At 45.6% G+C, this 27,236-nt stretch overlaps 7 non-coding genes across 7 annotated transcripts; 4 read left to right on the top strand and 3 right to left on the bottom strand.

Annotated features, from left to right (window-relative positions):
• The first annotated feature begins 15,538 nt into the window (after positions 1–15,538).
• On the top strand, positions 15,539–15,611 carry trnak-uuu (transfer RNA lysine (anticodon UUU)). The gene has a single exon. It is a non-coding gene; the product is annotated as a tRNA-Lys (tRNA).
• Positions 15,612–16,111: 500 nt separating this feature from the next.
• Positions 16,112–16,185, top strand: trnai-aau (transfer RNA isoleucine (anticodon AAU)). The gene has a single exon. It is a non-coding gene; the product is annotated as a tRNA-Ile (tRNA).
• Positions 16,186–20,152: 3,967 nt separating this feature from the next.
• On the bottom strand, positions 20,153–20,226 carry trnai-aau (transfer RNA isoleucine (anticodon AAU)). Its single transcript has one exon. It is a non-coding gene; the product is annotated as a tRNA-Ile (tRNA).
• A 2,177-nt stretch (positions 20,227–22,403) lies between these two features.
• Positions 22,404–22,476, top strand: trnav-uac (transfer RNA valine (anticodon UAC)). The gene has a single exon. It is a non-coding gene; the product is annotated as a tRNA-Val (tRNA).
• A 743-nt stretch (positions 22,477–23,219) lies between these two features.
• trnak-uuu (transfer RNA lysine (anticodon UUU)) lies at positions 23,220–23,292 on the bottom strand. Its single transcript has one exon. It is a non-coding gene; the product is annotated as a tRNA-Lys (tRNA).
• Positions 23,293–23,895: 603 nt separating this feature from the next.
• Positions 23,896–23,968, top strand: trnav-uac (transfer RNA valine (anticodon UAC)). Its single transcript has one exon. It is a non-coding gene; the product is annotated as a tRNA-Val (tRNA).
• A 1,517-nt stretch (positions 23,969–25,485) lies between these two features.
• trnak-uuu (transfer RNA lysine (anticodon UUU)) lies at positions 25,486–25,558 on the bottom strand. The gene has a single exon. It is a non-coding gene; the product is annotated as a tRNA-Lys (tRNA).
• Between the last annotated feature and the right edge of the window lie 1,678 nt (positions 25,559–27,236).

The following is a 27,236-nucleotide window of genomic DNA, read 5'->3' as shown; positions in this document are numbered from 1 at the left end:
ACCCCGAGTAATTGTCATGTTTGGGCAGCATGGTAGCATTGTGGATAGCACAATTGCTTCACAGCTACAGGGTCCCAGGTTCGATTCCCGGCTTGGGTCACTGTCTGTGCGGAGTCTGCACGTTCTCCCCGTGTGTGCGTGGGTTTCCTCCGGGTGCTCCGGTTTCCTCCCACATTCCAAAGATGTGCAGGTTAGGTGGATTGGTCATACTAAATTGCCCATAGTGTCCAAAATTGCCCTTAGTGTTGGGTGGGGTTACTGGGTTATGGGGATAGGGTGGAGGTGTTGACCTTGGTTAGGGTGCACTTTCCAAGAGCTGGTGCAGAATCCATGGGCCGAATGGCCTCCTTCTGCACTGTATATTCGATGTAACTCTGTAACTATTCCCATCCTATTCATGTATTTGTCAAGATGCCCCTTAAATATCACTATTGTCCCTGCTTCCACCACCTCCCCCGGCAGCGAGTTCCAGGCACCCACTACCCTCTGTGTAAAAAACTTGCCTCGTACACCTACTCTGAACCTTGCCCCTCGCACCATAAACCTATGCCCCCTAGGAATTGACCCCTCTACCCTGGGAAGAAGTCTCTGACTATCCACCCTGTCTATGCCCTGCATAATTTTGTAGACCTAATGTACTAGACCGAATCCTCTATAATGCATTAGAAATATTCTGTCAATGTTCTAAGATGAAGGAATTGAATACAGAATGGCTGTCGGTGCGGTGAGTGGCACGTTTTGCCAAGGTGACTTTCGAACGACGGCTATTGGATATTTAGAAAAGGCGGTGTGTGAGTGATCGCGTTTAACGGATTGGGTCCACGCAGAACAAAATGTAGAACGGATGTGAAAGTTGGGAAAGGGGCAGGAGACAAAGGGGGAAATGTGAGATTGGGAAGGATCACCAGAAAAAGAGCAATAGTTTGGAAATTTCGAAGAATTTCAGTCTGTAAACTAACAGTGGACTTTTGGGCAAAACATATTTAAAACTCTGAATGGTCATTTGCTTATTTAAGCAATCAGGTAATGGTCATGATGCACGCTTATTAAATAGTATTGGAAAGAGGTTTCCATTCAGCACATTGGCTATGGGAACGCACAGAGAGAGGAAGCTGGTTATATTTCTGTTGACATGGAAATTCAATTGGTAACTATTGTCCAGAAGCAGCAATGATTCAACTGGGGCTCGAACCCAGGACCTGCTCCGGATAAAGCGGAAGTGAAAACCAGTACACCACGGGACCACGTGGTTAACATGGGTTCCTGTTTATATGACTGGAGTGTGTGATTGTATCCATAGCTCCAGAAATGTTGCAAAGCGCCCATTTGGTGGGATTCCCTCAGCTGTCAACACCTAAATGTTAGCGTTTCCATTTAAGTCGCGTTTCGCTGATTGTTCTGAAGGTTTTTCCTTTGAGTCAGGCAATTTGCAGGAAAAGAGGCAAAATGAAGCAGCGTTTAAATGTTATGGGCAAACGGGAGGCTTCGCTTCTGTAAAGATTCCGACATGATCGAAATTTGAATTTTATCCCCGACGGGGGCGCACGAACTAGTGTGGTCAAACGTCCTGGACAATGGGCAGGTGAGAGAGGAATGAGGCTAGAACAGAGGGGAAAAGTGAACGAGATAGAGAGCTCTTGGACCTTTGACATGTCTGCGCGGCACTGCGCTGCCCCACTCCGGTCACAAAGGCCGGGTCACAGGAATGGGCGAGGATAGGGGAATGGAGGTGAGGCTGAGGCAGAGGCAGCGGTCAGACAACGGGCATAATTTAAGGTTAAGATCAGCCCCGGGAGAGGCGGGGCACCATACTAGCAGGGATAGCTAGCACAGGAAGAAAGACAGCAAGGCGGGACGCGGTGGACCTCCCGGCAGGGTGGGGGCCCCTCTCTGTTGGGGGAGGGGGGCAGTATTGCTCTCTTTGGTTGTTTCTAAATATGGCGGTCAATATGCTCGCCTTCCTTAATTCTAATTACGTTTGCTTTAGAGTCTCCAGGTATCTTTCGATACGGCCACAAGGTTCAAACTTGAATGAGTGTGTATGAGTGAGTGTGTAGGAGTGAGTGTGAGTGAATATGTAAAAGTGAGTGTGGGTTAGCATGTGGGTGTGATAGTGTGTCAGAGTGACAATGTGTCAGAGTGAGAGTGAGTGTGTTCTCTCCCCATTTTTTCAGGTAATTCTCCTCCCAGTTCCCATTCCTGTCCCTGTCTCTCACTCAATTCGGACGCCATCCCGGCCCTTAGTTTCAAACTGCCTCTCCCAGCGTGGCCAGGAGAGTATGCCAATAGCACTTTGTAATTAGAGAGGAGGGCGACACATTATGGGTGCGGGAGTCGGCGCGGGCCTCAATCTCTGTATTTACGCTTCCCCCATCGTTCAATGTTACTGACAGGGAAAGGGGCGTCCGGTTTGAGCAACCTCTAATCTGGGAATCAGACGATCCTGAAAGATATGTATGTGTTTCACAACAGATGTTCTTCTTTCATTTAGAATGGTAGCATGTTAATATCGTCCCGTTGTGTATTTTGCTGATTGAATTTCTTTGCATTATCCCCTCATCTGGACGTCAGCTCAAAGGGCAAATCACACCGGCCTTGTTTGCCGGTTTATTATACGATGTATCTGTTTGGAGGCGAGAGTGAACTAGGTCGACCCATCTCCCAAAACAGCACCACGGAAGCTTGTGGCAATCAAGCTTCAACAATCTGATTGTTCTGCCTATTTAGAAGAGGAATGGATGCAAAGATTCCATACTTTTTAGGGCAATTTCTTCCAGAACGTCCCTTCTTCAAGTCGCTTAGATGCCAAGATTTATTTTGTGAAACTGACAGGCAGCGCTCATCAGCTCTTCGACCATAAAAGGTTGCCTCCATGGGTCAGACTAATAAAGCGCTTGTTACGACCAGCTCCAGCTCTGCAAACTCATCCAGTTCTACCATCCAGCACGGATAACTTCCTTCATTTGTAAACTCCTCCGCCCAAAGTCCCTGCTTGTTTCTGTGAATTATATCAGCCCTACAGTCTACCCTGAATATTTAACATTCACCGTCATTAAAGTGCCCTATCTATGCAAAGAACTGCATTCCCTACAGCCCTCCTTTGATCTCTAGTCTCATCCAAAGCCATGCAGAAATCTATCGACACGCCTGCCCTAAAACTTTCACAAACTGTGAAACGTTTTCCACCTCCTACAACCTTGCGATAAGTCTGCATTCCTCCAATAATGGCTCAGTTCTTTGCCGTCCAAATGATTGCAACCTGGTCTCCGTGGTCTCAGCTGCCTGGTTCCCAATACTTGTTCTTGTTCACAAAACATTTCCACCCTTTGTGCAGCTTTAGGAAACTTCCGCCTTCAATTTGCCCAAATATTTGGTTACCTAGCTATTACCTGCTGTCGATGCCCCTGGTGTTAAAGTTCCTTCCACAACATCTGCTATGAACGAAGCAGGGGATTTATTTTGATAAGTTGCTATTGTCAATTTGCATCCTTGGAACTACACTCCTAACAAGGATATTTTCTCTCAGGTGCGCAGAGAAGATAAATGACCACAAATACACGATAAAGATTGGCATTGCTCCGATATATCCTGTCCTCAGATTATTCCTAAAAGAACCCCACTTCAGGAACATAAGAATACACATTCTCTGCCACATTTCCTCCTTCCCAAATTGCTCTAGCTTGTCCTGTGACCCGTAGCGTTTAACTCTTCAACAGGAAGACACTTCATCGCCAACGTAACTCTGTTGAATCCCCAAGAACTGCATACGTTAGAAAAAGTGTGCCGTTCAGTGTATATATCAGCGAATACTTGCTCGTTCTACTCAATCTCCCTTCATAAGAAAATTCTCTCATCCTCGTTGTTCGGTTCAAAAATGGCTACCGGCTGTGCTTTCTTACGTTTTGAACTTGTCCTATGACCATCACTCTGGGTGTGGCTGAAAAATGCTCAGTGAATCTGGAGCCAGAGGTAAAACTCCACGATCCCTCTCCCTGTGTGGTTAAATATGCAGTAAACAGGGATATAATACTAAAACATAATGGTAGTAATAATAATGTTTATTAGTGTCACAAGCAGGCTTACGTTAACACTACAATGAAGATACTATAAAACTCCCCGAGTCGCCACACTGCGGTGGCTGTTCCGCACACTGAGGGAGAATTCAGAGTGTCCAATTCACCTAACAAGCACGAATTTCTGGACTTGTGGGAGGAAATCGGAGCGCCCGGCGGAAATCCACACAGACAAGGGGAGAACCGACGTACTCCGCACACACAGTGACCCAAGCGGGAACAGAACCTGGGGCCCAGGCGCTGCAAAGCAGCAGTGCTAAGTTCTGTGCTACCCTGCCGCCCAAATCAGGAGTACCAACTCCTGCATACCACGCGCTGCATACCCCAAATCTGTACTCTTGCCCTCAGTTCTGTGGCCTCTATGTTCATCATCCCCATCTGGGATGATCCATAAACCAAAGGTGCAGTGTTAGCATGCGTTTAAAACCACAATTTCCCGGGAAGCTGAGGTAACGTGCAGTCTGGGGTCAGCAGCGTGCGATAGGCGAAAACTTTTCAGTGGACAAAATGCAGGCATTCAGATTAAGGTTCCTATTGCCTTGCGACAAGTGGGCACATTCATTTCAACTGAGGTCATATTGCAAATTGGCATTCAGGATTATGTTGCATTTGAATTTAAATTGAGGGTTAAGGGTTAAGGGTGCGGCTTAATTTAGTGCAATCATTGTTTTTTTAAATGAAGGATTAGAGTTTGGTTTAGACTTGTAGTTATTTTACATTTCGTGGGACCGTCATGTTTCACGTTAAAACGTAAGTCACAGTTTGAGTTTCTGTTGCAAGTGGGGTTAGGGCCAATGATATTATTGGGATTTCAGTTGCCATGCAGCTTTAGGATTACCGTGATAGTTCAACGTCCAGCTATCATTCGCAATACATTTTCAGCCACAGTTCGGATAATTGCAAGGCGTTCACTTCAGCATTGTTTTTCATTCGGGATGACTATATTGCTGATATTCGTCTTGGAGTTACGGCTTGAGCTCAGGTTTTGTTCCTTGTCCGGTTTGGTAGTTACAGTTTTTGCCGTTTGCGTTCGAGTTACTGTTAGGTTTCCGTTAGTTTTTGGAAAAAATGTAAGGTCGAGAAAGAGAGTCTGAGAGAGGCATGTCGACAGCAAGAGGGGCAATGCGGGGAGGACACAGGAAACAATTTCTATTTTAATAATGGACTGAACCTAATGATTCCATCCTGAAAACTTCACAGAGAATTACAACAGCAACATTGCCGAACTGGACATAAAGGAGATGTCGTCAAATGCAAGGTATGGCTGAGATATTTTAAGGAATGTCTGAAAGGCGGTCAGAAAGTATCACTGTGGTTTTGGGGGGGGGGGGAAATCTAGACCTACTGACACAGTGAGATGGAGGAATAAATCCATGGATGATGCAAAAAAATGAAAAGGATGGACGTTTGAAGGTCATTGTGTGGCGTTGCTGAGATCCAATGGCGAGCAGCGTGAAAGAGAGTGAGGTGACTGAGCAGGGGTAGGGCTTTGGACAAGGCAGCGAAGTTTGAATGTGTTCAAGCTTAGACAGGTTTACGTCTGTGTTGAAAGCGTTGCAAAATGTATTTGTTCTCGAGTGCAATCTGAAATTTTAATCTAAATCATTGCCGTCATTGTGATGCGAAAGGATGGGAATCCGACTGGGAGGATTGAAACATTCGATACTCCAGAAATTACGATTCACTTTTCCCGCAGGCAAGTCACCACCACCTTCTGATGGGCAGCGAGGGATGGACAATAAATGCTGGCCGAACCAGCGACGCTCATATCCCGTAACTGGAAGAAAGAAAATCCTGAAATTGGGATCAAAGACTCTATCGACCAGTTTGGAAAGAAGGATGAGCAGTTCCAGATCGAACAGCTGCTTGACTGTGGGCAGAATGTACACCAGCACTTCAGGGTGTTGGTTGAACCTTCGAGCCAAACAAAGGCAATATCGTGGATGCGGTTACCTATCCAACCCTGCAAGAGGCATTTGGTATTTGGCGCTGTCACGATTAGGATGGCTGCTTCAGCAGTGAATTCTTTCCAGATAAATATTCACTGCTCTTTGTCATGTGTGGGAGTCTGAGAATGCATATAAATCGCATGTGTTGGAAGCACTGGTGCACATTACTGGGCTGCGTTCAGTTGATTCGTTTAGTTATAAATTGAATAATTGCTGTAACCGGATAGATTACTGTGCTCTTGAGCTGTTTTCTGAAACTGGACTGAGTGGCCCCATAAATAAATGTGTTTGTGCAGCAACTTAAATGTTGCAGGGTTTCTCCGACTTCCCTGAATATAAATTCCGAGTTGCTATAATCCCTGCTATTTTTGCCCGCAATACGATTGTATAAGAAATGAAAAACATACACCAACCATAGAAGTATAAAGCTGCCGGATATGCTAAAGAGTAAAATCACAGATTTCTTTCTGCTCTCCATCTCTGGGTCACTGTAATTCTCTCTCTTGCTCTGACCCCTTAGTGGTTTACGGACTCGACTTGCCACTAAAATGTGTCTGACTGTCAGGGCGTTGAAGAACAGAATTACAACGAATGCGAGCAATGGGGTTAATACCGCACTAAAACAGTCATATCCTGCCCATGCAGGCTCAGTATAGTAGCTTGTCTTGACATAACAGAACCACGGCACATTGTTGATTATCACTAGAGATTCAAGTGGAAAGTAGAAGGGGATGTTTTTCAAACAAAGCAGAGTGCAAGTTGTTGCGAGAATCACAGACGCCATTTTTTCAGTGCAATATTTTGTTTTCAGCTTCTGGCAACAGATTGCCACGAATCGGTCAAAGGTAAAAGTGACAGTGAACCAGACAGAACAGTCTGTAGCTGCAAGACGCAGGACATTCATAACTCTGCACACATGCGTAATGTACAAGAAAGCCCATGGATAATAATAATTAACAATCTTCCACAAAATGATATCAGTGATAATGAACGCTAGATCCCCCATTGCCATTGCCATCATGTAGCGAGTGGTGCAGGTCGAGAGGCCACACTTTCCCCGGGATAGGATCATAATCGCCACTAGGTTAACTTGTTGGGAGACAGCGAGCAAAAGAGAGAAGACAATAAAGAGAGCAATGATTCACCAAATATTCAAAGTATCTGACGCAAACATTAGATCAGGGTTTTAGCAATAATGGTGGCTGGTTGCAGCCACACCATACAGTACAGTTTTAATAATCTCAACCCAAACCATACCCACCTCCAGTCCCACTTCCACGATTAAAGGATTCCAATCGGAATCATGGGAAGGCATCCTCTGCTTGAATTCGGATTGGAAAGTAATTACCTCGTGAGGCTGGAAGTGACTAATTTCATTTGTTTCCCACTTTTATGTGTGACAGGCCAGATTTGCCCGTTTTACTCAGACTTACCACAAAGGCGCCAGGGGTGGGTGATTCAAACTAGACGCCCAGCCCCAGCAAAATTCCTGCTGGAGCAGGACAGGCGGGATAAGAAGTAGAAAACCAGATATGCAGAATTCCCTGTAAGAATCAGAACACACGTGCAACAGCAACACCTCGTGATTTTGCTGAATTAACCGACTAAGAAGTAACATTTCAGGTGGAATCTTCATATTTAACCGATGTTAAGGTTAGGAAATAGAATTCAGCACTTAGGAGAAACAGAATTTCATGACAGTGATTTGTGAAGGGGATTAATTTACATGAAGACAGTTAAATGTCGATTTAATAAATTAATCAATGAAACTGTGCTGTTCTCCTCTTTGGTTGTCAATAAATAGCAAATATCCGTTCCTGCCAGTGCCATACAACACGAGATAAAACAAAAACATATTTCGATTGATGCACTTATCACCAACCTTCAGCAAAATGATTCCCCTTCGAAATGAATTACATTCGTAAAACACGGAAGCAGTTTCTTCTAATGAAAGAAAATTCAGGCGAAAAATCAAAACTGGACCTTCTTTATTTCCATTCCAATTAGTAACTCGCACCCGATTTGTTCCTACGCTGACACATACCCCAAGTACCTTACCACTGCGATCAGATATCCCCCTCCAGTGAGCTCCCAACACTCGGGACAATTCCACTGTGACAGCCACATCCAGAAATACATTGCCTCCGTTTTCTGCGTTGGTCTCCATGTCACCAGCAGGCAGTTTTCTGGGAAAGTCAATACAACTTGATACCTCAAGGAACCTCTAGATTCATGGGTGCACCGTAGCACAGTGGGTAGCACAGTTGATTCACAGCACCAGGGTTCCATGTTCGAGTCCCAGCTTGGGTCACTGTCTGTGTGGGGTCTGCACGTTCTCCCTGTGTCTGCGTGGTTTTGTTTCGGGCACTCCGGTTTCCTCCCACAAGTCCCGAAAGACGGGCTGTTATGTGAATTGGACATTTCCCCTCGGTGTGCCAAAAGAGGGGACAGAATGTGGCGACTCGGGGCTTTTCACAGTAACTTCATTGCAGTGTAAAAACTTGTGACAATAAAGATTATTATTATTCGCAATGTTGCAAAAAGTCAACTTTAAATCGGATCAACAAAATGTATACCAAAGCCCCACCCTCTCCATAACTGTCAGTATGCGACGTTATAATGCACCGAGTAAAGCACGGGGGCCGCTCGCACACACGTCTGCTCGGGTACAAACACTTACCAGGAACACCGATAGCGGCAAGGGTAATGTTGTATATTTTCAGAATTGTGTCGGTCGGAAAATGCATTTTCTGCATGAAATGATCTATCCCTTTGTACCAGAGAAAATGTCTGTGTTGAACACTGATTATGTACTTTCCCAGGTCGGATCATTTATACACCGTGGAATCCCGCGGGGGGAGTAGAATGTTGCAACATTTATTTTCTGTTTGGAGAAACCGAAATGACATCATAGAACATTACAGCGCAGTGTAGGCCCTTCGGCCCTCGATGTTGCGCCGACCTGTGAAACCACTCTAAAGCCCATCTACACTATTCCCTTATCGTCCATATGTCTATCCAATGACCATTTGAATGCCCTTAGTGTTGGTGAGTCCACTACTGTTGCAGGCAGGGCATTCCACGCCCTTACTACTCCCTGAGTAAAGAATCTACCTCTGACATCTGTCTTATATCTATCTCCCATCAATTTAAAGCTATGTCCCCTCGTGCTAGACATCACCATCCGAGGAAAAAGGCTCTCACTGTCCACCCTATCCAATCCTCTGATCATCTTGTGTGCCTCAATTAAGTCACCTCTTAATCTTCTTCTCTCTAACGAAAACAGCCAAATGAGGGTTAATCATATCGAGTCTGTTTTGTGACATAATCGATTTATCTCAAAATTTGTCTTGGAAAGCAACAACGATTGGATCATTTCAATCGCTGCCATTTTCTATTCAAAATCGCAAGCTATATCCTCCCGGTAATGAGATTGTTCTATTAAACACCACCATTCCAACACGCAGACCTCCATATTGTTTCAGGGACATCCTTCACTAGACTATAATACATCACCTCAAGCTCACGCACCACGCTTCGTGAACATAGCATTTTACGGAAATGCCAGAGACTAACAAAATAATCCCATGCGGCCGCTCGTCACGTCCAGCACATCACGGCCGCCAAACCAGAGTAATTTATCATATCCCCACAACGCAGCGCGTTTGCGCACGCCCATAGCATCGAGAACATCAAACATTTAAAGCCGGAGGACGGTGGATTTCTGGGGTGCACTGTCTGAAATGGTGGAAGAGGAAGAATTATGCTTCGCATGTTCAGGTAGACTTGTCGTCCTGCATACCAAGAGCTGGAACCGTGGAAGTAGGCTGAGTAGAACCTCCTCTGCCAGTGAAAAGATGTTGGGGTAAATGGGTTCCTTATGTGTCTTGGCCTTCCGGTGCTGATTGTTGTTCCCGACCAAGTGCTACAAAGTGGCACATTCCAGACCCAAGGACAGTGTGCTTAGGGTGGTTCTAAAGCATGGCCGCAGAGTCACAATTGGAAGCCTGGCTTGCTCCGACATTGAACCCAAAATACACCTTGTGACGGGAATCGTGTACACTCTCTCTAACCGTATGGCTCACATTGAATTGTCGCATTTAATCATATGTATCACAATTATATTGAAGCACGATCTATGTGGGCAAATTAGGTGTCATTGCATGACCTGTAATGAACAGTTTGATATTTCTTATGTTCCATTTTGGTGCAAGAACAACTCAGATTGCAACGTAATCTATGTAGAAAACATGAATGTCATTGGACTTTGGGCAATGACATTTGAACGTGTTTTTCGAGTTTTGTGAATAAGCATATAATTTGTCACACTGGATCAATTAATAAAACAGCCCTTAAACCAGTCCATGTGCCTGTATTCCTCACGTTTGTCTTAGAAATTGGCAGGGAGCAAACATTGTGCAGGAAGAGGATTCAGATTTCGATTGGTGGGAGCAGAAAGCGAAAAGGTTCTTGTTGATCATTGCCGTGGGTCATTCCCCGGATGTGCCTTAATGCGTGTAAAACTATTTGGTTGGAGGAGGTGAAAGAAACATGGAGAGTCTGATAATGCTTCCTCCAATGAATGTATTAAGCCGCTCACAAATCCCATGGACAGAAAGGTTATGCACTCTTTAACGTATAATCCAATTGGTCCTGAGCCATCTGTAGTGCCAAGTTTCAATCAGGTATCATCTCCTCCATTTACGGATCTCCGATAGACCCCGATCCAGCAGAGCAAGAGTTAACAGTTTTGTCTATGCTTCCAAAAACCTCAATAGTCTGGCTTTCCCATTTATCCTTCAAAACTTTCCCAACAATACAAACGTCATTTATCAGGAAATACCTTCAATCCCTTTAACCCCCTATCATGCTACCATTTTCAGTCACTGAAACTGCACCCACCGAGGTAACATCCTCAAATCCCGACAACCCTCAATATCGGTTGAACATGCCCAGGCGCTTATTGTCTCTCAATCTCTGGAAATCTATCCAGACCTACCACTATTGTATAGTCTGCAACGTTTTCCGCCCTCAACCGCCACCCAGCCCAGGGGGAGAGGGGGTGGGGGTGATAAATTCTGAACCATAGAATCAGAAAATTTACAGCTTAGGGGAATGTCATGCGGACCATCATGTCAGCACCGGCTCCAGAATGAGCCATTCAACCAGTCATGTCTCTCTACATTCGCCCATAATGATTTGATTAATTCATGCTTTCTCTTGGTCCCTCTCCCCAATACTGATAGCAAGTATTCACTTCCATATCCCCCACCCACGTTACCCCTGCCTTATTCAGGACTCCTTCATTCAACACTGACCGGTTCCCCTTGAGGAATTACTACTTGCCCCATCTAAATGGAGAGAAATCTCAACGTGATTCAGTGCAGAGGGATCTGGGTGTGCTCGTGCACGATTCTCAGAACAGTATGTACAGCAGGTAATCATGAGGCAAATGGAATTATGGACCTTATAGCTAATGGGATGGAGTACAAAGTAGGGACGTGGTACTGGAAAATGTACAGTGCGTTGCAGAAACCGGATTTGGAGAAATGTGTTAAGTTTTGGCATCCCTTATTTGAGGAGGGATGTAGTTGCTTCAGAGGGGCAGGTGAGAGGAGATTCACTGGACTCTAGAGATAAGGAGTTTGTCTTGTGAAGTAAGATTGAGCAGTTGAGGCCTATACTCTGTTGAGATTAGAGGAATGAGAGGTGGTCTAACGGAGATATATAAGATGATGAAATGAATTGATGAAGTCGAGTGGAGTGGATGATTCCTCTTGTGAGATATTCTAGGACGAGATGTCAGTTTTAGGATAAGCGGTTCACTAACCCAGAGTGCAGTGCATGCCGGGACTTTGAATAAATTCAAGGAGGATATATGTTTCTATTTGGTAATGGGTTGCGGGGTTATGGAGAATGGGCAGGTGTTAAGGCAGAGTGGAGGTCAGCCACCATGGTATCGAATGGCAGAGCATATTCGAAGATTTGAAAAGTCTCTTGTTGGAACGAGCTCTTGTGAAATTATGGTGTGGAGAATTCCGCGTTGGATTGGGTGTGGGCACAGCAAGAAGTTTTACAACACCATGTTATAGTCCAACAGGTTTGTTTCGAATCACTAGCTTTCGGAGTGCAGATCCTTCATCAGGTGAATGAAAAGGTGGGTTCCACAAACAGACATATGGACAAATTCAATGATGCAAGATGATACTTTGAATGCGAGTCTTTGCAGGTAAATAAGTCTTTACAGGTCCAGACGGTGCGTCTGGGGAGAGGCATAATCACAGGTTAAAGTGGTGTGAATTGTCTGAAGCCAGTGCTGTTGGTAGGATTTCGGAAGCCCAGGCCAGATAGTAGGGGGTAAATGGAATGAGACATGACTCCAAGCTCCCCGTTGGGGCCGTACTCTTGCGCACAGCAGAACTCGGCTATCTGTTTCTGCTTGGCGTTGTCACGTATCCTAAAGGAAGTCATGGAGAGCGCTCACCCAAAGATCAGAGGCTGAATGTCCTTGACTGCTGAAATGCTCCACGATTGGAAAGGAACATTCCTGCCTTGCAATTCTGGCTTAATGTCCGTTCGTCCGTTGTCGCAGCGTATGCTTGGTCTCGCCGATGTATCACGCCTGCGGACATCATTTCCAACACCGTATGATGCAGAAGACATTGGCCGAGTCATGAAAGTATGTACCGCATACCTTGATGGATGGTGTTCTCATTCGTAATGGAGGTACCAATTTCGATGATCTGGTAGGTATTACAGAGATTGCCATGGCAGGGTTCTGTGGCGTTGTGGTCGCTGTACTCCTGAAGGTTGGGGAGTTTGCTTCAAACAATGGTCTGTTTGAGGTTGTGCGGCTGTTTGAAGGCAAGGGGTTGTGGGGATGGCCTTGGCAAAATGTTCATCTTCGGCGATGACGTGTTGAAGGCTGTGAAGAAGATGTCGTAGTTTCTCCGCTCCGGGGACGTACTGGACGACGAAGGGTGCTCTGTCGGTTGTGTCCCGTGTTTGTCTTCTGACGAGGTCGCTCCGGTTTTTTGCTGTGGCACGTTGGAACTGTGGATCGATGAGTTGAGAGCCACATCCCATTCTTACAAGGGCGTCTTTCGGTGTTTGTAGATGACGGTTTTGTTCCTCCTCGCCTGAGCAGATCCTGTGTACACGGAGGGCTTGTCCATAGGGGATAGCTTCTTTGATGTGGTTCGGGTGGAAGTTGTAGAAGTGGAGCATCGTGAGGTTATCCGTGGGCTTGCGGTAAAGCGAAGTGCTGAGGCCATCGTCCTTGATGGAGGTTAGTGTGTCCAAGAAGGCAACCAATTCTGGAGAGTAGTCCATGGTTAGTCTGGTGGTGGCATGGAACGTATTGATGTCATTCTGAGGGCAACTAATAACATATCTGTGATCAATCGCCTTCCAACTGATGGTGTGTGTCTCTGCTGTGGAAAGGCGTTGCTGCTTTACGAATATGGTTGCCCATTGTTAGGTTCGTGTGTCAATGGTTGGGGTTTACAGCACTGCTTCTTTTCACCGGTCCAAAGATGAGCATCAAAATAACAGAGGGCAGGTAATTGGCGAGTGGCAATGAGATAATTCTGAACTTATTTTCTTCCCTACATGGAAAGGGCTTGCTGAACGCCGGTCTGCTCAGTACGGGGAAGGTGGGAGCACAGTGGTATTGTCTCTTGCTCTACAACTAATCCAAAGACCCAGGTTCATACTGTGAGGATCCGACTTCCAATCGCAACACTGTAAATGGGATTTGAGTTCAATTGACAAACCGGAATGTATTTATTAAAAAATCACTTCCTTTGAGGAAGGAACTCTGCCGTCCATACCTGACCTGGCCAACATGTCACTCCAAATCGACAGAGATGTGGTTGGCTCCTTAATCGCCTCAGAAATGGATGAGCAAACCATTCAGTTCAAGGACAATCAGCGATGTGTAGTAAATGTTTAGCCAGCTATCGTCACCGATATCCCATGCTTGCAATCAAAATTGGTCAAATGGTCATAAAGATTTGGATTATTTAGTACAAATGTGGGGACTTTACAAGTCATATCTCGATAAGTGGACAGGTATTCGTGGATAATTTGACAGTGACTATAAATTGAGAGGAATCCGGGGATATGGGAAAGACAGGAATGGCAGGACATCAAATGGTTTCTTTTAGCGCCCTAATTGTTATTTGATTCTGTAAATAGTTGAAAAGTTCTGAGCGAAAGTAAAAAAGAGTTTCCCTTGTTACGGATCCCAACTGCACGCAGCCAAGAATATTAGTAAGCAAGTAGACTCGGAATGGCTGTTTCAAATAAAGGGGTAAGTCCATTAATGCAGCCGTCACTTCTCCTCTGGTTTCCTTAATTATATTAAAAGCGGCTGCCCACAGGACTCAATAAAGTATTGATAGGCTACAGATCTCACTACCTCTGCCAGTAGGAGCGTGTGTGCAACAAAATGTATATTTTACTGGGTGTGATAACTCTCTTTGACGGTAAGAGATAATAAAACAACATGTTGTTCAGATTGCTTTTCTATTCTTGTCTTTCATTTTAACACAGTACGAAGTCTTACAACACCAGGTTAAAGTCCGACATGTTTGTTTCGATGTCACTAACTTTCGGGGACTGCTCCTTCCTCAGGTGAATGAAGAGGTATGTTCCAGAAACATAGATATAGACAGATTCAATGATGCCAGACAATGCTTGGAATGCGACCATTAGCAGGTGATTAAATCTTTACACATCCAGAGATGTGGTAACCCCAGATTAAAGAGGTGTGAATTGTGTCAAGCCAGGACAGCTGGTAGGATTTCGCAGGCCAAATGGTGGGGGATGAATGTAATGCGACATGAATCCCAGGTCTCAGTTGAGGCCGCACTCATGTGGGAACTTGGCTATAAGTTTCTGCTCGGCGATTCTGCGTTGTCGCGCGTCCTGAAGGCCGCCTTGGACTTCAGGACTCCTGGCTCTTTTAGCCAGGCAATTCTCGAAAAAGACTCAAAATGAAAGAGTGTTTAATGAATTGAAAATGAAATGAAAATTGCTTATTGTCACGAGTGGGCTTCAATTAAGTTACTGTGAAAAGCCCCTCGTCGACACATTCCGGCGCCTGTTCGGGAACGCCGGAACGGCGCGGAAGTTGTTAGGCAAAGGGGTGGTTTCGCTTTTGTAAAGAACAGTTTTGAAGCAAGCGTGCCTTGAGTCAGAATGTTGAGTCATTGAGAGTCAGGAAGTGACTGTCCCAAACCCAACTGGCAATAACCAGTCTCCAGGAAAGGGACTCGGTGGGCGGAGTATCAGAGTGAAGCGCCGAAGAGCAGCACAGCTCTGAACTCGCCCTGAATCCAGAGGCGGAGTTGCTGATATGCTGTCCGGATTCAGAGAGTGGCGCAGGGCAAAGGAAGCAGCGGTTTCTTCTGGAGGAGAGGCACAGCATAAGAAGAGGAAATACGGGCAACACGGATCGAGAGGAGCAACACCGAAGGGGGAATGAGGTCACTACATGCAACATTGCTCACAGCCCGGGTAACTCAGTCGGTAGAGCATCAGACTTTTAATCTGAGGGTCCAGGGTTCAAGTCCCTGTTCGGGCGATCATTTTAAATCCCTATGATCGACGCTGGCCTGAACTCATCGAGTTAATCCACTGGGAAAGAAGCCCATCGGCCCATTGTGCCTCTGCTGCCCCTCAAACCCCTGTCTGTTCCAATCCCAGTTTCAGCCAACGACCGTCGCCTTTGCATTCCACGGTGTTCAAGGTTTCATCTATTCTCGTTTGTGTGAATAATACCGTCATTACAAGGATAAATCTCTGTTCATCGCTTTCCGATTGATCCCTGAAATATTTGCGTTATGCTGATTTATTTTCTTTTTTTTTTGCTGATTTTGAGCTTTTCGGCGAGTTGAATCTGAATTCTGACATGATTGCTAGTTTGCTAGTGCAGTTGGGGAGGGTTTAAACTAATGTGGCAGGGGGATGGGAACCGATGTAGGAAGTCAGTGGGGACGGAAACAAAAGGCAGGAAGTGAGAGTGTGTAAAGCAAGACCCGAGAAAGCAGGGCAGAGAGCAGGCAAAGTCGACAATACATGCATGGTCGGTTAGCTCAGATGGTTTGAGCGTGGTGTTAATAACGCAAAGGTCGCGGGTTCGATCCCCGTACTGGCCAACGAAATAACCATACCGTGAAATAATTTCCGCTTTTCCGGCAAGCTGGAGCGGCATTTTGACTCCGCTGCGGCGGCGCAGAGTCCCCTTTAACTGCTTGGCGCCTCTTGGACAGTATCTGCCTCTTTTTCTGAAAACCTATCGTTCTTTTACATTTCTGTGTCACAAATGTGTCCAACGTCTCCTAATCAATAGCGAACTCCTGCAGATGACAATTCACGTCGCTCTGAACTGTGCTTTACGTCTCCTTCATTGCAATATTTCAGGCTAATCTGCTCCAGGCAGCGTTGCAAACAGCCACGGTACGATGTCACATCAGCCTACCTTGAAATTGCGGCAATGAATAGATCAGCAGCGCTGTGCAGGAATTACTAACCCTCTTGCCAGTAATTTGGCTCAAATGCTGCCACCTTCAACAAACCGATTGCTTAACATGCAGTCGTTTGCTGGCTACGCCAAATACATTTGATGCTTCGAAATGTCTTTTTCTAAAAGCTGCACTACCCATTTATAATGTGGTGCTAATTACACTGATGTGGAGATGCGGGCGTTGGACTGGGGCGATCACAGTAAGAAGTCTTCCAACACCAGGTTAAAGTCCAACAGGTTTGTTCCGATGTCACTAGCTTCCGGAGCGCTGCTCCTTCCTCAGGTAATTACACTGAAACACGTCTGGAACGATCAAAATACCTTAAGGCGAGAGGTATGCTTGTTTGCAAATCTATTGCGAGGCGACGCATGATCTCCCGGTTAATGTCCTTAGCTTGTAAATCGCCGAACCATTTACCCCAATTTAAAATTCAGCTGGCTCATCATCATTTCGTGCTGAAGCAGCAGCCGTCCATTCGGACTAATGTGAGCGCCTGTCCTGCAATTGCAAATAATTTGCATGATGTTGCGATGCTGGCGCTGGATACAGAAAGAAGTGTGACAGCAACAAGAAGTGTGACAGCAACAGGTTTATTTGAAATCACAAGCTTTGGCAGCGCCGTCCCTTCATCAGTTGAAGTGATGAAGGACCACTTTACCTGATGAAGGCACAGCGCTGCCAAAGTTTACGATTTCAAATCAACCTGTTGGACTTTAATATGGTGCTGTGAGACTTCTTACTGAATAATCCGCACCACTTTATTGCGGCACTGTTACATTTCGACTGAATTTTGAATTCACAGGGTCAGCTGCTTTGACTCTTTCAATGAAGAAAGCCGTCCAAAGGCTTTTGCGGACAAGTACTGGAAATGTGAGCCGTAGCACATCACGTGCTAGAATAATAACAATATTTACTGTCACAAGTAGGCGTACATTAACACTGCCAATCGGTTACTGTGAAATTTCGATCATAAAGATGAATACATGAGAAATTTGATGAGGAGGAAGTTTGCAGATTAGGCGATGCTCCAGGCACAATGTGTTCAACAATGCCGAAGCCAGTGTAAGTGTTGGTGAGAAGTTTGTCAGTTGGAAACGTGCAGAAAGTTCAAGGGGAAAGCAAATCCTTATGGCTTGCTGGCAACCTAAAGGGTGGAATTTACAAAAGGCAAATTCGCCCAATCCAGCTTGTTCGCGATCAGTCAGGAAAGAATACTCAATTCTCCATTCACGACTGGACTAAATTTGGAATCGACATGGTCACACGAGGTGATCATCCGTACATGGCCGTTCGCTCAATGGTTGGAGCGTGGTTCCAATCAAGCAAACGTTGCGGGGACGATCCTCGTACGGGTCAACAAAACAACTCCGTCACGAAGTGATCTGCTTGCCTCATAGGTTTGCAGGCAACCAACCCAGTGTTTCTGAGGCGGCATTATTACTCACCTTGGTGTTATTAGCACCACGCTCTAACCATCTGAGCGAACCGGCCATGTATGCATTTTTGGCTGGAGTGACCATGACGTTTCCAAATTCACTCCAGTCCTGAATGGTGGGCTCGTCTAACATGTTGCGTGGCTATTTCCAACGTTGCCTGGAGCAGATTTGCCTGAAAATAGCAGGAATTGGAGGTAAGACATTGTTCAGAACGACGTGAATTGTCACCGGTGTGGACTAGGAAACTTTGGAAACATGTTACCGACACGTTTGTGGCGCAGAAATGTAAAAGAATGATAAAATGGCAGATATTATCCAAGAGGAGTCAAGCAGATAAAATCGACTCTGCGCTGCGTCAGGTCAGTAATAATGTCGCCTCAGTAACACTGGGCTGGTTGCCTGCAAACATATGAGGCAAGCAGATCATTTCGTGACGCAGTTGTTTTGTTGACACGTACGAGGATCGAGCCCGCGACCTTGGCATTATTAGCACCACACTGTAACCATGGAGCTAACCGCCCATTTCCATACAAGCACCTCGTGTAACCATGTCGATTCCAAATTTAGTCAAGTCGTGAATGGAGAATTGAGTATTCTTTCCTGACTGATCGCGAACAAGCTGGATCGGGCGAACTTGCCTTTTGTAAATTCCACCCTTTAGGTTGCCAGCAAGCCGCAAGGATTTGCTTTCCCCTTGAACTTTCTGCACGTTTCCAACTGACAAACTGCTCACCAACACTTACGCTGGCTTCGGCATTGTTGAATACATTGTGCCTCGAGCATCGCCCAATCTGCAAATTTTCCCCTCATCAAATTTCTCATGTATTCATCTTTATGATCGAAATTTCACAGTAACTTATAGCTAGTTTTAATGTACGCCTACTTGTGACAGTAAAGATTAGTATTATTCTAGCACGGGATGTTCTACGGCTCACATTTCCAGTACTTGTCTGCAAAAGCCTTTGGACGGCTTTCTTCATTGAAAGAGTAAACGCAGCTGACCCTGTGAATTCAAAATCCAGTCGAAATGTAACCGTGCCGCAATAAAGTGCGTGCGGATTATTCACTAAGAAGTCTCACAACACCATATTAAAGTCCAACAGGTTGATTTGAAATCGTGAGCTTTGGCAGCGCTGTGCCTTCATCAGGTAAAGTGGTCCTTCATCACTTCAACTGATAAAGAGACGGCGATGCCAAAGCTTGTGATTTCAAATGAACGTGTTGCTGTCACACTTCTTGTTGCTGTCACACTTCTTTCTGTATCCAGCGCCAGCATCTCAACATCATGCAAATTATTTGCAATTGCAGGACAGGCGCTCACATTAGTCCGAATGGACGGCTGCTGCTTCAGCACGAAATGGTGATGAGCCAGCTGAATTTTAAATTGGGGTAAATGATTCGGGGATTTATAAATTAAGGACATTAACCGGGAGATCATGCGTCGCCTCTCAATAGATTAGCAAACATGTATACTTCTCGCCTCAAGGTATTTTGATCGTTCCAGGCGTGTTTCAGTGCAATTACCTGAGGAAGGATCAGCGCTCCGGAAGCTAGTGACATCGGAACAAACCTGTTGGACTTTAACCTGGTGTTGTAAGACTTCTTACTGTGCTCACCCGAGTCCAACGCCCGCATTTCCACATCAGTGTAATTAGCACCACATTATAAATGGGTAGTGCAGCTTTTTGAAAAAGACATTTCGAAGCATCAAATGTATTTGGCGTAGCCAGCAAACGACTGCATGTTAAGCAATCGGTTTGTTGAAGGTGGCAGCATTTGAGCCAAATTACTGGCAAGAGGGTTAGTAATTCCTGCACAGCGCTGCTGATCTATTCAATGCCGCAATTTCAAGGTAGGCTAAAGTCGTACCGTGGCTGTTTGCAACGCTGCCTGGAGCAGATTCGCCTGAAATATTGCAATGAAGGAGACGTAAAACACAGTTCACAGCGACGTGAACTTTGGAGTTCGCTATTGATTAGGAGACGTTGGATTCATTTGTGACACAGAAATGTAAAAGAACGATAGTTTCTCAGAAAAAGTGGCAGATACTGTCCAAGAGGCGCGAAGCAGTTAAAGGAGACTCTGCGCCGCCGCAGCGGAGTCAAAATGGCGCTCCAGCTTGCCGGAAAAGTGGAGACTACTCAACGATGTGGTTACTTCGTTGACCAGTACGGGGATCGAACCCGCGACCTTGGCGTTATTAGCACCACGCTCTAACCATCTGAGCTATCCGGCCATGCATGCAGTATTTGCTGGAGTGACCATGCCGTTTCCAAATTCACTCCAGTCCTGAATGGTGGACTCGTCTGACATGTTGCGTGGCTATTGCCAACGTTGCCTGGAGCAGATTTGCCTGAAAATTGCAGGAATTGGAGGTAAGACATTGTTCAGAACGACGTGAATTGTCATCGCTGTAGTCTAGGAAACTTTGGAAACATGTTACCGACACGTTTCTGGCGCAGAAATGTAAAATAATGAAAAAGTGGCAGATATTATCCAAGAGGAATCAAGCAGATAAAAGGGACTCTGCGTTGCCTCAGGTCAGTAACAATGCCGCGACAGTAGCACTGGGCAGGTTGCCTGCAAACATATGAGGCAAGTAGATCACTTCGTGACGGAGTTGTTTTGTTGACCCGGACGAGGATCGTCCCCGCAATTTTGGCTGTGTTGGAACCACGCTCCAACCATTGAGCTAACGGCCATGTACGGATGATCACCTCGTGTGACCATGTCGATCCCAAATTTAGTCCAGTCGTGAATGGAGAATTGAGTATTCTTTCCTGACTGATCGCGAACAAGCTGGATCGGGCGAATTTGCCTTTTGTAAATTCCACCCATAAGGTTGCCAGCAAGCCGTAAGGGTTTGCTTTCCCCTTGAACTTTCTGCACGTTTCCAACTGACAAACTTCTCACCAACACTTACGCTGGCTTCGGCATTGTTGAACACATTGTGCCTGGAGCATCGCCCAATCTGCAAACTTTCTCCTCATCAGATTTCTCATATATTCATCTTTATGATCGAAATTTCACAGTAACTCATAGGCAGTGTTAATGTACGCCTACTTGTGACAGTAAAGATTATTATTATTCTAGCACGGGATGCGCTACGGCTCACATTCCCAGAACTTGTCCGCAAAAGCCTTTGGACTGCTTTCTTCATTGAAAGAGTAAAAGCAGCTGACCCTGTGAATTCAAAATTCAGTCGAAATGTAACCGTGCCGCAATAAAGTGCGTGCGGATTATTCAGGAAGAAGCCTCACAACACCATATGAAAGTCATACATGTTGATTTGAAATCGTGAGCTTTGGCAGCGCTTTCCCTTCATCAGGTAAAGTGGTCCTTCATCACTTCAACTGATGAAGGGACGGTGCTGACAAAGCTTGTGATTTCAAATAAACCTGTTGCTGTCACACTTCATGTTGCTGTCACACCTCTTTCTGTATCCAGCGCCAGCATCTCAACATCATGCAAATTATTTGCAATTGCAGGACAGGTCCTCACATTAGTCCGAATGAACGGCTGCTGCTTCAGCACGAAATGATGATGAGCCAGCTGAATTTTAAATTGGGGTAAATGGTTCGGGGTTTTACAAGTTAAGGACATTAACCGGGAGATCATGCGTCGCCTCTCAATAGATTAGCAAGCAAGTATACTTCTCGCCTTAAGGTATTTTGATCGTTCCAGACGTGTTTCAGTGTAATTACCTGAGGAAGGAGCAGCGCTCCGGAAGCTAGTGACATCGGAACAAACCTGTTGTACTTTAACCTGGTGTTGGAAGACTTCTTACTGTGCTCACCCCAGTCCAACGCCCGCATCTCCACATCAGTGTAATTAGCACCACATTATAAATGGGTAGTGCGGCTTTTTGAAAAAGACATTTCGAAGCATCAAATGTATTTGGCGTAGCCAGCAAACGACTGCATGTTAAGCAATCGGTTTGTTGAAGGTGGCAGCATTTAAGCCAGGGTTAGTAATTCCTGCACAGCGCTGCTGATCTATTCAATGCCGCAATTTCAAGGTCGGCTGATGTGACATCGTAATGTGGCTGTTTGCAACGCTGCCTGGAGCAGAGTCGCCTGAAATATTGCAATGAAATGTAAAAGAATGAAAAAGTGGCAGATATTATCCAAGATAATTCAAGCAGATAAAAGGGTCCCTGCCCTGCTTCAGGCCAGTAATAATGCCGCCCCAGTAACACTGGGCTGGTTGCCTGCAAACATATGAGGCAAGCCGATCACTTGTTGACCTGTACGAGGATCGAACCCGTTATTAGCGTTATTGGCGTGATTAGCACCACGCTCTAACCATTGAGCTGCACACTGCTTATCCATTCCCATCAAATAGACGCTTTACAAAGGTTCCGGAGAGATGGAACAAACTCCAGTCATATAAGGAGTGCAATTGCCGCTAGCTGGTTCCATGGTGTAGTGGTTAACACGTCTGCTTTACACGCAGCAGGTCCTGGGTTCGAGCCCCAGTGGAACTATTGCTGCTTTCGGACAAGTTGTGACCAATTGAATTAACATGTGAACAGAAATATAACTACCAAAGAGAAAATGCTGGAAAATCTGGCAGCATCTGTTGGGAGAGGAAAGAGCGAACGTTTCGAGTCCGTTGACTCTTTGACAAAGCGGACAGAGAAAGTGGGAAATATATATACTGTGGAGTGAGAAAGAAAAATGAGCCACAGCCACAGAAACCCAGGGAAACCGGGTGCTAATGACCACAGAAACCCAGGGTACAGAGTGCAGAATGGCTTTGAATTAAGAAAACAAACTGAAATGTATTTAAATACAAATGTATTGCAATTTATTGGAACATAACAATGAGGTTTAACTGTACAGCAGCAACATATCCAAAAATCATCCTTTATTGGGACTGAATGAAATTCAATTCCTGATCATGTCGGAATTCAAATTCAACTCGCCTGATAGCTCAAAATCAGCAAAAAAATGAAAATAATTCAGCATAACGCAAATATTTCAGGGATCAATCTGAAAGCGATGAACAGAGATTTCTCCTTGTAATGATGGTATTATTCACACAAAAGAGAATAAATGAAACCTTGAACCCCGTGGAATGCAAAGGCGACGGTCCTTGGCTGAAACAGGGATTGGAACAGACAGGGGTTTGAGGAGTAGCAGATGCACAATGGGCCGATGGGCTTCTTTCCCAGTGGAATCACTCGATGAGTTCAGGTGAGCGTCGATCATCGGGATTTAAAATGATCGCCCGAACAAAGACTTGAACCCTGGACCCCCAGATTAAAAGTCTGGTACTCTACCGACTGAGCTATCCGGGCTGTGAGTAACGCCGCTTGTAGTGACCGCATTCCCCCTTCGCTGTTGCTCCTCTCGCTGTGCTGCTCTTCGACGCTTCACTCCGATACTCCGCCCACCGAGTCCCTTTCCTGGAGACTGGTTATTCCCAGTTGGGTTTGGGACAGTCACTTCCTGACTCTCAATGACTCAACATCCTGACTCAAGGTTCGCTGCGTCCAGCCCGCTTGCTTCAAAACTGTTCTTTACAAAAGCGAAACCTCCCCTTTGCCTCACAACTTCCGCGCCGTATCGGCCTCCCCGAACAGGCGCCGGAATGTGGTGACTAGGGGCTTTTCACAGTAACTTCATTGAAACCTACTTGTGACAATAAGCGATATTCATTTCATTTTCATTTCATGAAACGCTCTTCCATTTTGAGTCTTTTTCGACAATTGCCTGACTCAAAGAGAAAGAATTAGGCACAATCAGCTGAACGCGATTTTGTGGGACACGCAAACATGTTATACAGCAAGTCAGGTGTTGACAGCTGATCCATTCCCATCAAATAGACGCTTGACAAAGGTTCCGGAGCGATGGAACAATCACAAACTCCAGTCATATAAGGAGTGCAGCTGCGGACAGCTGGTTCCATGGTGTAGTGGTTATCACGTCTGCGTTACACGCAGCAGGTCCTGGGTTCGAGCCCCAGTGGAGCCATTGCTGCTTTTGGACGAGTTGTGACCAATTGAATTTCCATGTGAACAGAAATACAACCGCGAAAGAGAAAATGCTGGGAAATCTCAGCAGGTCTGGCAGTATCTGCAGGGAGAGCAAAGAGCTAACGTTTCGAGTCCGTTGACTCTTTGATGTAGAGAAGTGTGAGGTGATTCACTTTGGAAGGAAGAACAGGAATGCGGAATATTTGGCTAATGGTAAAGTTCTTGAAAGTGTGGCTGAGCAGAGGGATCTAGTTGTCCATGTACATAGATCCCTGAAAGTTGCCACCCAGGTTGATAGGGTTGTGAAGAAGGCCTATGGAGTGTTGGCCTTTATTGGTAGAGGGATTGAGTTCCGGAGTCCGGAGGTCACGTTGCAGCTGTACAGAACTCTGGTCCGGCCGCATTTGGAGTATTGCGTACAGTTCTGGTCACCGCATTATAGGAAGGACGTGGAGGCTTTGGAGCGAGTGCAGAGGAGATTTACCAGGATGTTGCCTGGTATGGAGGGAAAATCTTATGAGGAAAGGCTGACGGACTTGAGGTTGTTTTCGTTGGAGAGAAGAAGGTTAAGAGGAGACTTAATAGAGGCATACAAAATGATCAGGGGGTTGGATAGGGTGGACAGTGAGAGCCTTCTCCCGCGGATGGATATGGCTGGCACGAGGGGACATAACTTTAAACTGAGGGGTAATAGATATAGGACAGAGGTCAGAGGTAGGTTCTTTACGCAAAGAGTAGTGAGGCCGTGGAATGCCCTACCTGCTACAGTAGTGAACTCGCCAACATTGAGGGCATTTAAAAGTTTATTGGATAAACATATGGATGATAATGGCATAGTGTAGGTTAGATGGCTTTTGTTTCGGTGCAACACCGTGGGCCGAAGGGCCTGTACTGCGCTGTATTGTTCTATGTTCTATGTTCTAAAGTGGGAAATACTTATTCTGTGGAGTGAGAAAGAAAGATGAGCCATAACCACAGAAACCCAGGGAAACCGGGTGCGAATGGCCACAGAAACCCAGGGGACAGAGTGCAGAATTTCTTTGAATTCAGAAAACAAAGTGAAATGTATTTAAATATAAATGTGATGGAATTTATTGGAACATAACAATGAGGTTTAACTGTACAGCAGCAACGGACAGATCCAAAGAGCATCCTTTATTGGGACTGAATGAAATTCAATTCCTGATCATGCCGGAATTCAGATTCAACTCTTCTAAGAGCTCAAAATCAGCAAAAAAATGAAAATAAATAGGCATAACGCAAATATTTCAGGGATCAATCTGAAAGCGATGAAAATAGATTTCTCCTTGTAATGATGGTATTATTCACACAAAAGAGAATAAATGAAACCTTGAACCCCGTGGAATGCAATGGCGACGGTCCTTGGCTGAAACTGGGATTGGAACAGACAGGGGTTTGAGGGGTAGCAGAGGCACAATGGGCCGATGGGCTTCTTTCCCAGTGTATTCACTCGATGAGTTCAGGTCAGCGTCGATCATCGGGATTTAAAATGATCGCCCGAACAGGGACTTGAACCCTGGACCCTCAGATTAAAAGTCTGATGCTCTCCCGACTGAGCTACCCGGGCTACGACTAAAGCGGCCTGTAGTGACCGCATTCCCCCTTCCCTGTTGCCCCTCTTTCCTCTGCTTCTGCTGTGCCTCTCCTCCAGAACAAACAGCTGCTTCTTTTGCCCTGCGCCACTCTCTGAATCCAGACGGCATATCAGCAGCTCCGCCTCTGGATTCAGGGCGAGTTCAGAGCTGTGCTGCTCTTCGACGCTTCACTCCGATACTCCGCCCACCGAGTCCCTTTCCTGGAGACTGGTTATTCCCAGTTGGGTTTGGGACAGTCACTTCCTGACTCTCAATGACTCAACATCCTGACTCAAGGTTCGCTGCGTCCAGCCCGCTTGCTTTAAAACTGTTCTTTCTAAAAGCGAAACCTCCCCTTTGCCTCACAACCTTCGCACCGTATCGGCCTCCCCGAACAGGCGCCTGAATGTGGTGACTAGGGGCTTTTCACAGTAACTTCATTGAAACCTACTTGTGACAATAAGCGATATTCATTTCATTTTCATTTCATTAAACGCTCTTTCATTTTGAGTCTTTTTCGAGAATTGCCTGACTCAAAGAGAAAGAATTAGGCACAATCAGCTGAACGCGATTTTGTGGCATACGCAGACATGTTTTACAGCAAGTCAGGTGTTGACAGCTAATCCACTCCCATCAAATAGACGCTTTACAAAGGTTCCGGAGCGATGGAACAATCACAAACTCCAGTCATATAAGGAGTGTCAATGCCTCCAACTGGTTCTATGGTGTAGTGGTTAACACGTTTGCGTTACACGCAGCAGGTCCTGGGTTCGAGCTCTAGTGGAACCATTGCTGCTTTTGGACAAGTTGTGACCAATTGAATTTCCATGTGAACAGAAAAAAACAGAACAGAAAGAGAAAATGCTGGGAAATCCCAGCAGGTCTGGCAGCATCTGTCGGGAGAGCAAAGAGCTCACGTTTCGAGGCTGATGACTCTTTGTCAAAACGAACAGACAGAGAAAGTGGGAAATATTTATACTCTGGAGTGAGGAAGAAAGATGAGGTCCAGGCACAGAAACCCATGGAAACCGGGTGCTAATGGCCACAGACACCCAGGGGACAGAGTGCAGAATGGCTTTGAATTCAGAAAACAAAGTGAAATGTATTTAAATATAAATGTGATGGAATTTATTGGAACATAACAAAGAGGTTTAACTGAACAGCAGCAACGGGCAGATCCAAAGAGCATTCTTTATTGGGACTGGATGAAATTCAATTTCTGATCATGTCCGAATTCAGATTCAACTCGCCTAAAAGCTCAAAATCAGCAAAAAAATGAAAATAAATCAGCATAACGCAAATAATTCAGCTCTCAATCTGAAGGCGATGAACAGAGCTTTCTCCTTTTAATGATGGTATTATTCACACAAAGGAGAGTAGATGAAATCTTGAATTCCGTGGAATGCAAAGGCGACGGTCCTTGGCTGGAAACTGGGATTGGAACATACAGGGGTTTGAGGGGTACGAGAGGCACAATGGGCTGATGGGCTTCTTTCCCAGTGGATTCACTCGATGGGTTCACGTCAGCATCGATCATTGGGATCTAAAAATCGCCCGAATGGGGACTTGAACCCTGGACCCTCAGATTAAAATTCTAATGCTCGACCGACTAAGCTATCCAGCTGCGAGGGATGTCGCCTGCAGTGACCGCATTCCCCCTTCGCTGTTGCT

Source organism: Scyliorhinus torazame, chromosome 4 (genome assembly GCF_047496885.1).
Source record: "Scyliorhinus torazame isolate Kashiwa2021f chromosome 4, sScyTor2.1, whole genome shotgun sequence".
Taxonomy (NCBI): Eukaryota; Metazoa; Chordata; class Chondrichthyes; order Carcharhiniformes; family Scyliorhinidae; genus Scyliorhinus; species Scyliorhinus torazame.
This window is presented reverse-complemented; position numbering and strand designations above follow the sequence as displayed.